The sequence below is a fragment of the Nothoprocta perdicaria genome, unplaced genomic scaffold (genome assembly GCF_003342845.1).
Source record: "Nothoprocta perdicaria isolate Ctin4 unplaced genomic scaffold, notPer1 scaffold_70, whole genome shotgun sequence".
Classification (NCBI taxonomy): Eukaryota; Metazoa; Chordata; class Aves; order Tinamiformes; family Tinamidae; genus Nothoprocta; species Nothoprocta perdicaria.
This window is the reverse complement of record NW_020455977.1, coordinates 2331852-2341044: the sequence shown is the minus strand read 5'-3', so window position 1 is coordinate 2341044 and position 9193 is coordinate 2331852. Positions and strand designations below refer to the sequence as shown.

Here is a 9193-nt window from a genome sequence, read left to right as displayed (position 1 = left end):
AAACTAGTTCCTTACTAGCTTGTGAACTTACACTTATAAACCAAAAGACATAAATTAGAATAGATTTATTAAAAATAGAATAGCTATATTGCTTTCAACAAGCTGTTATTCTGGTCCTTTTGGTCACATGGATCTAGGGATGCAGTTTCACCTCACAGCCTAAGTTCAATTTAACTGGATGTTGCTGCCTCTCTCCTTCCCCTTGCTAGAGAATATTTTACTTCTTTTTCACTTGTATTCAATGAATTGAATACAACATAATACAATACAGTACAATATAATATGGTACTGTGTGTTCAGTTCAGTTGTCTGACGGAAAACTAACGCACCCCAAAAAAATTGCAATTAATTTACTGATGTGACTTAGCTGCACATGTAGTTGAGGCAAACAAAGTAAAGGGAACATGTAAAAGGGAAGGACAACAGGATTGCCCTTTGGCCAGCAACCTTTTTTCTTAAATCAGGTTAAGCAACAAAGTCTTCTTTCTATTCCCATGACGTATAGTAGGTTCTCAAACCAAGTGCAACTTCCATATTCAGATGCATCCAGATTCCGTTAGCTCTTAATTTCTGAGTCACGATCAGCTTCATGAATATATCCACTAACTTTTCCTTACATTGTAATTCATGCTGTAATTCATCTTCTAAAAGTTCAACAAATCTACTTATAGAGTAACATTAACAAATTTTTTTCTGCCAAAGCCACCTATAAAAATGATTGGTTCTCTGATACAGTGGTCCAGCTATTACCATATGAATATCAAAACCCAGCCAACTTCCTGCTTTGGACGAATGATGGTCTGTGGTGGATACCTGCAGTCATGAGACTGCATCACTTAGATACCCCTTCTTGAGCACTGAGTTGAAAGTCCTAAGTTCACCAGCTTATTTAGCTGATGGGTAAATAAAATCAAGCTTGACTTGGTCCCAGCTGCATACATTTTTCCTTCATGGGCAAGATTCAACCCAAAGTTAGTCCTACATAACATCTCACACCTGGACAATCAGTCTAAAGAGTAAGCCAAACTGTAGACATTTGAGTAGCTAGGAACCTTTAGCTTGAACACAAGCTTAAATCAACTAACACGAGCTAGCTAACATGACAAAAGAAAAGTATCTAGTGAGTCCCTAAACCCCATGTGTTGACATAGAGCTAGTCTGCACTTAAGAGGGTTGGTCTCAACTGCAAACACCTGCAAAGTCTGCTCTTTTAGTGCTGAACATCAGACTACACAGCCCTGCTCATTTTGGTCTTCCCAATCCCTCTGTTGTTTATTCCTTCTCCCTTAGGTTTTGTGCTATGGTGCTTACTCTTGCTCTGCCCTTGTACTGCGTATGAAGAAGACTCCAAGGTAAGCAGTGTGAATGAAGAGACTCCAAGGTAAGCAGTGTGAATGAAAGCAAGAGATAGCCTGAGATTTAAAAAAAAAATCCACACAAGTATGTCAAGGAAAAGTATGTTTATTCTTCAGATATGCACCATCAGACTGTGAGTTACCTGAGGAACTGCCTAGATGGTGCTGTGTGGTGGCTAGCTAGCTGTATATTGCTATATTTACTCAACTCATGTGCCTGAGAAAGCGTTGGAGGCTAAAAACATTAGCAAAGTAGTTTGATCACCTCTCTTTCTGTATCTGTGCTATCAAAACAATTCATTAAAGGTAAATCTTTAAGTACCTACCATGTTGCTTATTTGTACCTTTATCAAGGTCAATATAATGTCCTGCAATTACTAAACTGATCATTTTTCTCTCCTGAAAAATGCAGTAGGCTAAAATTACTGACTTCATGAAAAACACTGTTTCAATACCTAGAAAAGATTCAGTCCAGGGGACTGTGTGCACTAATATTTTGCTGAAATGATCTTTAGTAAGAAAGAACGCTGTCAGGCAAATTCACATAAACCTGGGGCAAGGTTTCTGATCACCAAGGGGATGTGACAAACRCTAAATGGCATAAATATTCTGAGACCTAACTTTTACACATGGTATTACATAGTTATGCAGCCTGGCTTGTCTTATTTGCATGGAGACAACTTGGCACCTATCAATAGGATTCTCAGAAACCAGCAAGCTAAGCAGAACTGCTGAAAAAAAGTGTTGAAAGAAGGATTTCTGTTTCACCACTCAAAAATCAGGTAATTTTACCCAGCTTGATTTCCTGACCGTTCTGGAGATAGAGGTCTGAGCAAACGATGTTCTTGCACTCATGGGAATAAATTTAGACATAATTGTAAATTTGACAGCTCAAAGTTAGGTGACTAGTAAATCCAGGCATCTTCAGGGTTGTGAAGTAATCTCAGTATGCCTAGCTCCCTTTTGCAGTTATTTATGATATCCATAAGCAAGCTTCTACATTTGCCCTGATGCAAAACTCAGTGAATACAGTGAAGTATTCTACTAGTGTATTATTCAAGCCAAAATAGTTTTCAAGCTATGTAACATAATAAGCACATTTTAATAATTAATAGTGTAATATAATTAGTAAGGTAGTATAATGCATTTTTTTTTTTAGCTAGACTTTACAGCATATGGGTATGTAACCATTGCTTGGGAGATTCTCCTACTGATTTGTATTTCATATATCAATAAATCTTAAAGATTTCAATTTTCATTTTTGCCATAGTAGTCTCTATAATTTAAAAAAAAATAAAAATAAAGAGAAAGTAATTAATCCTAGACATATATTGCTAGAGTGGATCTTATAGATAAGATAGCTATAGAATCTTGGAGTAGAAGACTATCAAACTGTAACTTCAAATTTTTGAAGTTTTTCTGATTTTCTTTTTTTCTCCAAACACAACTGCTTTTATTATCTTTTTCTTTGCATGACAATTTGACTTGTTTTTACTGATTTCTTCTTTACAAAAAATTATTTCCTAAGCTCTAATCATGTCCATAGTTGGTCCTCCCCATGCACATAGATATGTATTTGTATATACATTGCTGTTATCTTTGATATAACTTGACGTATTTCAACCCTAGAGTTTCTAGGGTTTATTCGAATTATGTGTTTTACGTATTGAAAAAAACACAATACATTTCAGTATTTAGAAGCAATAGAATACTCAAATTGCCCAGTACTTAGAGGACTACACTACAATACCTCATAGAAGACAACTGCTTAAGCAAGTGAGAGTTGCAAGTATCCAATGAGTTCATTAGGTAAGACACTTATGAGATATGGATATGATATTTATGAGAMCATGTGACTGAATTGTCTTCTTTAACATATCTATGTATATAATTTCTTCCACATTGTTGCAGTCAGATGAAGCTTAAATTCATCTTCTTCTATCCTAAAATCTTGACATTCATTAACTTTTTGTAATTTTAGAATTGGAATAAGAGATTTCAAACATTTCTGCTAAATATTACCAGACAGATCACGATAAGTTTATACTATCAGTACTCAAAAACCACTGGTTTCAGTCTACATGAAGGTGAGTGAATCTGTGTGGCAGATTTGTTTCTCATAGTTCACTAATCTCCTTTTGGGTCTGTGAGAAGCCAGAATTCAGTTTGAAACTCWGAATTTTCTCAGATCCATTGTAAAACCACTAATTTACAAATGATTCACTTTGAGAATGGCCAGTTCTGAGCTGTCAAAGTCTTACTGTCTTCGGGTAAAAATTATGTTGGAAATCAGAGAGAGAGAAAACAAATACCATGAAAATTTTGCATATATCTTTAGTGGTTTTTCCAGCATATGTGAAACCTCAAGCAATTTAGTTTTGGTTTTCTTTACAAAAAAAAAAAAAAAAAAAAAAAGACATTTTAAAATTAGTAGTAAATTAACAGGTACTATATAAGACATCTTTTTTCTTTTCTTTCCAGAAACACATGTCCTGTATTACTGTAGTTGTTTTGAATCTGATCATTGTTGGCGTGTTGATATGCAGGTACTTGAGCACAGGAGGTCAATACCAGTACCAGGTAAGCTGTGGCAGTGCAGTTAAGACATATGTGACCGTGAAGCCATGGTCTGCAGAAGTCCAACCCCTACCATCAGATGCAACTGCATAGCCAAGRTTCCTGAGAGGTTTTCATATAACCTCTATGCCACATGCCACCAGAAAGCCACACTTGTTTCCTTATATATTTTAATTGATAACCAAAAATTAGTGTGAATTCTGCAAGAAGAAGWTAAGAAAGTTTCTTTCCAAGAGCAGATTGATCATGCTTTTTAAATCCCAATGATCCTAGCAAGTGGATCATAACCAAACTTCCAAGAGAAACAAGACATAACAAAACAAAAACTCTGAAAAAAAAAAAGAAAACCCAAAACCAAACAAATAGACAAAAAGAACCCCTCCACCTTTGTCCAAATCTAGAGAAAGATTAAACTTGCAACTGATAATGTTTCTAGGACTGCTCATATGCTCTCCCTATATGCTATTTTCAATTCTAGCCAATCTCCTTTACTCCTCACAGAAGTAAAGACATCAAATTTCCTTTAGGAGGGGAGATAAGAAAATTGTTTCCTGGTTCCTTTGAGAGATCACAAGAAACTCTGAAACATGCTATGGCAACTACATAGTATTAATTTATCTATTTTTTTAATTCATTGATCTTGTGCTACTATCACCTTTTCTCTTAAATAGTTGCTCTCTGTCCTTATCATTTACTCCTGAATATATTTAGGAAGAATCAGTATATCTCCTTTCACCCTATGTTTGTCTAGGCTTAACAAGTCTGCTCTTTTAATCTTTCATAAGATTAATTCTCTATTTCCATAAGCATACAATTGTCTTTATCTGCCTATGTTATACTTTAAGGTCATCTTACATGAACGTAGATGACCAGAAGTCAATAAAATACTTAAAATGCTTTCAGCCCCACCAGTGCTTTGAACAATGAAATAACACTTTCCATACTACAAATGTCTTATATTAGCCTTTTCAGGATTTCTGTATATGACAACAGAAAGTCATCATCCATGACAACCAGGATACCCATATTTCTTTTTCATTATCTTCCACTGATAAATAAACACCATATTTAAGGATAATTCCAGTTACTGGTGCTTAAATGCATGGTTTTGCAATCCATGGCTTATAAATTTCACCTCATCATTCTAATAATGAAATAATCTATTTTTCCTCATTTGATACTCAAGTCCTCTCTTACAGCAATGCTTCTCCTTTTAATGTTACCTGTGAATTTCACAAATGCACATATACCTCGTGATATTATAACACTAATTAAAATATTAAATGTGATCATTTTAAAGACCAAAATTCCCTTCTTTTGGGAATTCTATTTTCTTCTAACACTCCTATAGGAATAATTTTCATCTTCTAGAATAAAGTCCAATCCATCTACATTGTCTAAGAAATCTATTATTTCATTAAAAATGATACTGGATTKATCCAACACTATGTACCTGCATTAAACTAATGGTATAATTAACACACTTTCAATTTCTCTTCATATCCTTTCTTTTAAAACTTCTTCTAAGACTACACACTGTTGAAATCATATTAACAAGTCTGTCGTTCCTTGGATCACCTTTTTGCWTCATTTTCCTACCTGTAGATACGTATTCCATTTGCTATTCTTAATCTTTTCACAGATCTTCTAAATATGCATATTACTTAAAAAACTCTTGCTGTTAGACTTAGTCTAAATATTAAGACTGGATATTACTATCTTCTCTGATTTTGAGATACAGATAATCTGTTATTGTTTATGCTTTTATACAATTTCAGTTGTTCCATCCTTTTTTTCCTTAGATATTTGTTGTTGTTCTAAACTGTTGAATAAATTATGCTGCAATGCAAACTCTTCAAACTTCAGCAGGTTTTAAGAATGTAGCGTTCAGACTTTGTTATCTTCAGTAGAAGTCTGGAAAAGAGCTCAGTCAGTTCTTATCTGTATTTGCAGGAGGAGATTGGGCAGCTTGAAATCATTAGAACTGTGTCATTAGAACCACAGGGAAAACAGATAATGGGACACCCTCATCTGCATGACCTCGGAGGACCCATAGAATAAGCATCAAATAAGGGCAACAGTTCAAGTCTATGACTGAATTTAGGAACAACATATTGCTGTGCTGAAGCGACATGGAATCATTTAGTCATCACCTCTACTGAAAAGTGATGCAAAGTATCTCTTCAGTAGTTGATCCAATCCCAGGTAAGCCTAATCTTACCCTAACCCTTACCCCACACAATCAGTATACAGATGAACCCATTCCTCCTTCTTTTTGTTGATAAGATTACCAAATTTTAGGACACTTGTTTTCTGCGCTAATTCAAAAAGATTTGAGACCAATATGAGCTTTGTTTTTACACAGTCTGACATTTGAGATGTAGTTGTTCAGGTAGGCTCTATTTACTTTTAATGTTTAAGGTATTTGTTCATCCCAAGACTTCTATATTTATATAATCTACATAATCTATATAATACTTAATCTATAATAAGAATTTTTCCTTGTGCTGTAAAACTCACCTTTGCCCTTTTGAACTAAAGTAATTCCAAATTTCAGCAGGATCCTCAGTGTTCAAATTCTGAAACCCTGAATATAAGTCCTCAGTCTGCTAACTAACCTTCTGAATGTCTTGAACTTACCTAAAATCACAAACTTCAGGTATGGGCCTCATCACTATAACAGTTAAACACTTACTAGTTTATTCTTGGACTTCCTCTGTAACACAAGAAAATATTATCCCTATTTCACAGGACGGATAAGATAAAGTCTACAAATTACAAAGTCTACAAATAAGATTTGTCTACAAATTACATGGCTCATGTAAGAATTGAACCCGATTCCTCGAAACATCATGGATGTACTTCTTGTTTAAAGCTGATGTTAAACTGAAAGTTATGTACTGGGCACAATAATAGTCAACTAAACATATAATAAAAACCTTAACTTGGGAAAATTCTTGTAATTGTACTCCAGATACAAGATAGAGTTTCTTTTCTTGACCTCTGAGCATCTTTAGCAAATATCACTTTTACCCATTTATGCAATCCAGGGGAACCTGGAACTTACGTGTGTGTGTGTGATAAAAAAAGCACGTATGCTCAAAACAGAGTGGCATAAATGAAATATACTGATACGYTGCTGATGTATTTTTTTCTTTCTCTCTTTCTCATATAATGCTGCTGCATGGGTTCCCCTCAATTCTTTGGATATGGACCCTTGGGGCCATGTAGATATCAACCAAATCGCCTGGAGACAGCATTTAATAGATCATTAACCCAATGGTGAATCAGAATGTTTGAAACAGAAACAAGAAAATAGCAGGAAATATCTTGCAGTGTATGCCTGGCAAACTAGAGTGAAACCCTGCCCTCATCAAAGTTAATACTTAAAGTAAAAATTCATTCTTGATATTTATAATCATCCCTGGATAGTTCTTATTCCATTTATTTCACTTATGACAAACTTTGAGATGAGAAAATGATATGGGACAGTGTAACAGTTAATGTAATAGTCTTGCACATATCTGTTTCTGAGCACTTACGTTTGTTGGAAATTTTATAAAGATTCTTTTTTGTGTGTGTGATAATTAGAATAAGAAACCTGTAGCACCTTACCTCTTCTTCCTTTAATGCTGACTCATTCTTTTTTTCTTGGAAGAGCTGCACAAAGTGAACAACTAGGGTGAGAGAATAATAAAATTACTCATTGTGGCTTTATTTATTGCAAAAGCAACAAACAAGAAACCAGTGTCAATCAAGTCTTAATATCTGTTGCTAGGAGAATAAATTAAGAGAAGCTTACAGCCACCAGGCTCGGTGGATGTTCCCCCGGTGTGGACACAGCACGCGTGCTCGGTGGAATCCACCTGGCTCCATCAGAGTTGGCTCTCTTCCATATCGCCATCAGGGAGCACACACACCTGAGTTTCTGCTAAGCGAGTTGAGGAGGGAGTGAAGCTGGGGTGCAAGGTCAAGGACTGAGTGGGCTCATGAATCAAGGCGAAATATTCTCAGTGAGTGCCAGGTTTTGAGGGCTTGCAAAGCCTCCACACCTAACACCCAAGCAGCTGGAGTATCCACTGAGCAGAGCCTGGGATAAYTTTTGATGTGGGTGTTTTCAGGATTTTTTTATCTGCATTTCTTCTTACTCGTTTAAAGGAGATCAGAGATCAGGGGCAACCGSGGCCTTTCTTTTTACTGAGAGGGGGAAAAAGAGCAAAGAGAGGAAGGCAAATGCATAACATTAATAAAAAGAGGTCCATAGCAGAGGAGAGCAGTAGAAAGTGACATAGGAACTTTCAGTATTTTCATATATTCTCATATATTTCACCATACTGTCAGCCTGATGATATGAGATACTTCAGGCACCCACTAATCGCAGCCTTAAACTGAAGCACAACTGTGTTTCTCTGTAAAATCACAGGGACTGCTCGTGATGATCTGTACAATTTGGGCATGTGTCTAAATGCAATGCCGGACAATGCAATGCTATAAAAATTACATTTAAATGTACTCCAGAAGATTCTGGAGGACATTAGTAAGTGAAATATATGGGGCTTTTTTGTTTTGTTTTGTTCTTTTTCTTAATGTCCTTTTTCTTAWCATTTTTCTTAATGATATAACTGAACTATCTTTGTAACACTGTAAAGCTTCTGCATTGGAGGTCTCTGGCAAACCTCTGGGGGAAAAATCCTTCAAGGCAATAGCATATGAAGTAATGTCAAATTAAAAATAAACAAACAAAGACGTCCAATTAAAAAAACATAGCAAATCAAAACACATTTCTCTCCATTACAAGGAAAGGATTTTTTTCCTTTTTTTTTTTCCAYGAAACTATTAAATAAATATGCTTGTATTTTACAAGTGTGCTTCCTGCAAAAAGTGCAATCTATTTGTACAGCAGAGAGAATGAAGGACTTACTGCTTAAAGGCACAAAAAGGGTGTGTAATAGGATTCTGGCGTCTTCCCAGACAGCTTGCAGACAAATTCAGAGATGAACAGAGAAGTATCCTTTTTGAAGTATATTTGGCCAAGGTCTCATTCACAAACAGATAAAACCAACACATTTCTGCATGATAAGGGTCAACAGAATAGCGTATTAGTTTGAGAAAAGAACCCATCTGCAAATTTCTTATATAAAAATATACGAGGACACAACAGGAAAGCTGTCAGCGTGACAGTTGGAGGATTCTGCCAAGGAGCCAGATGCTAGTGTCAGAAGAACATGTTCCACAGCTTGGCATCTGGGTTCTCTCATTGC

At 35.6% G+C, this 9193-nt stretch overlaps 1 long non-coding RNA gene across 2 annotated transcripts; it reads left to right on the top strand.

Annotated features, from left to right (window-relative positions):
- The first annotated feature begins 1230 nt into the window (after positions 1 to 1230).
- On the top strand, positions 1231 to 7372 carry LOC112957232. 2 transcript variants are annotated; one of them, XR_003251177.1, is made up of 5 exons: positions 1231 to 1352; positions 3837 to 3935; positions 5886 to 6137; positions 6493 to 6591; positions 6684 to 7372. It is a non-coding gene; the product is annotated as an uncharacterized LOC112957232 (long non-coding RNA). The 2 variants fall into 2 exon arrangements; XR_003251176.1 differs by having other exon boundaries at positions 6490 to 6591.
- Positions 7373 to 9193: the final 1821 nt, after the last annotated feature.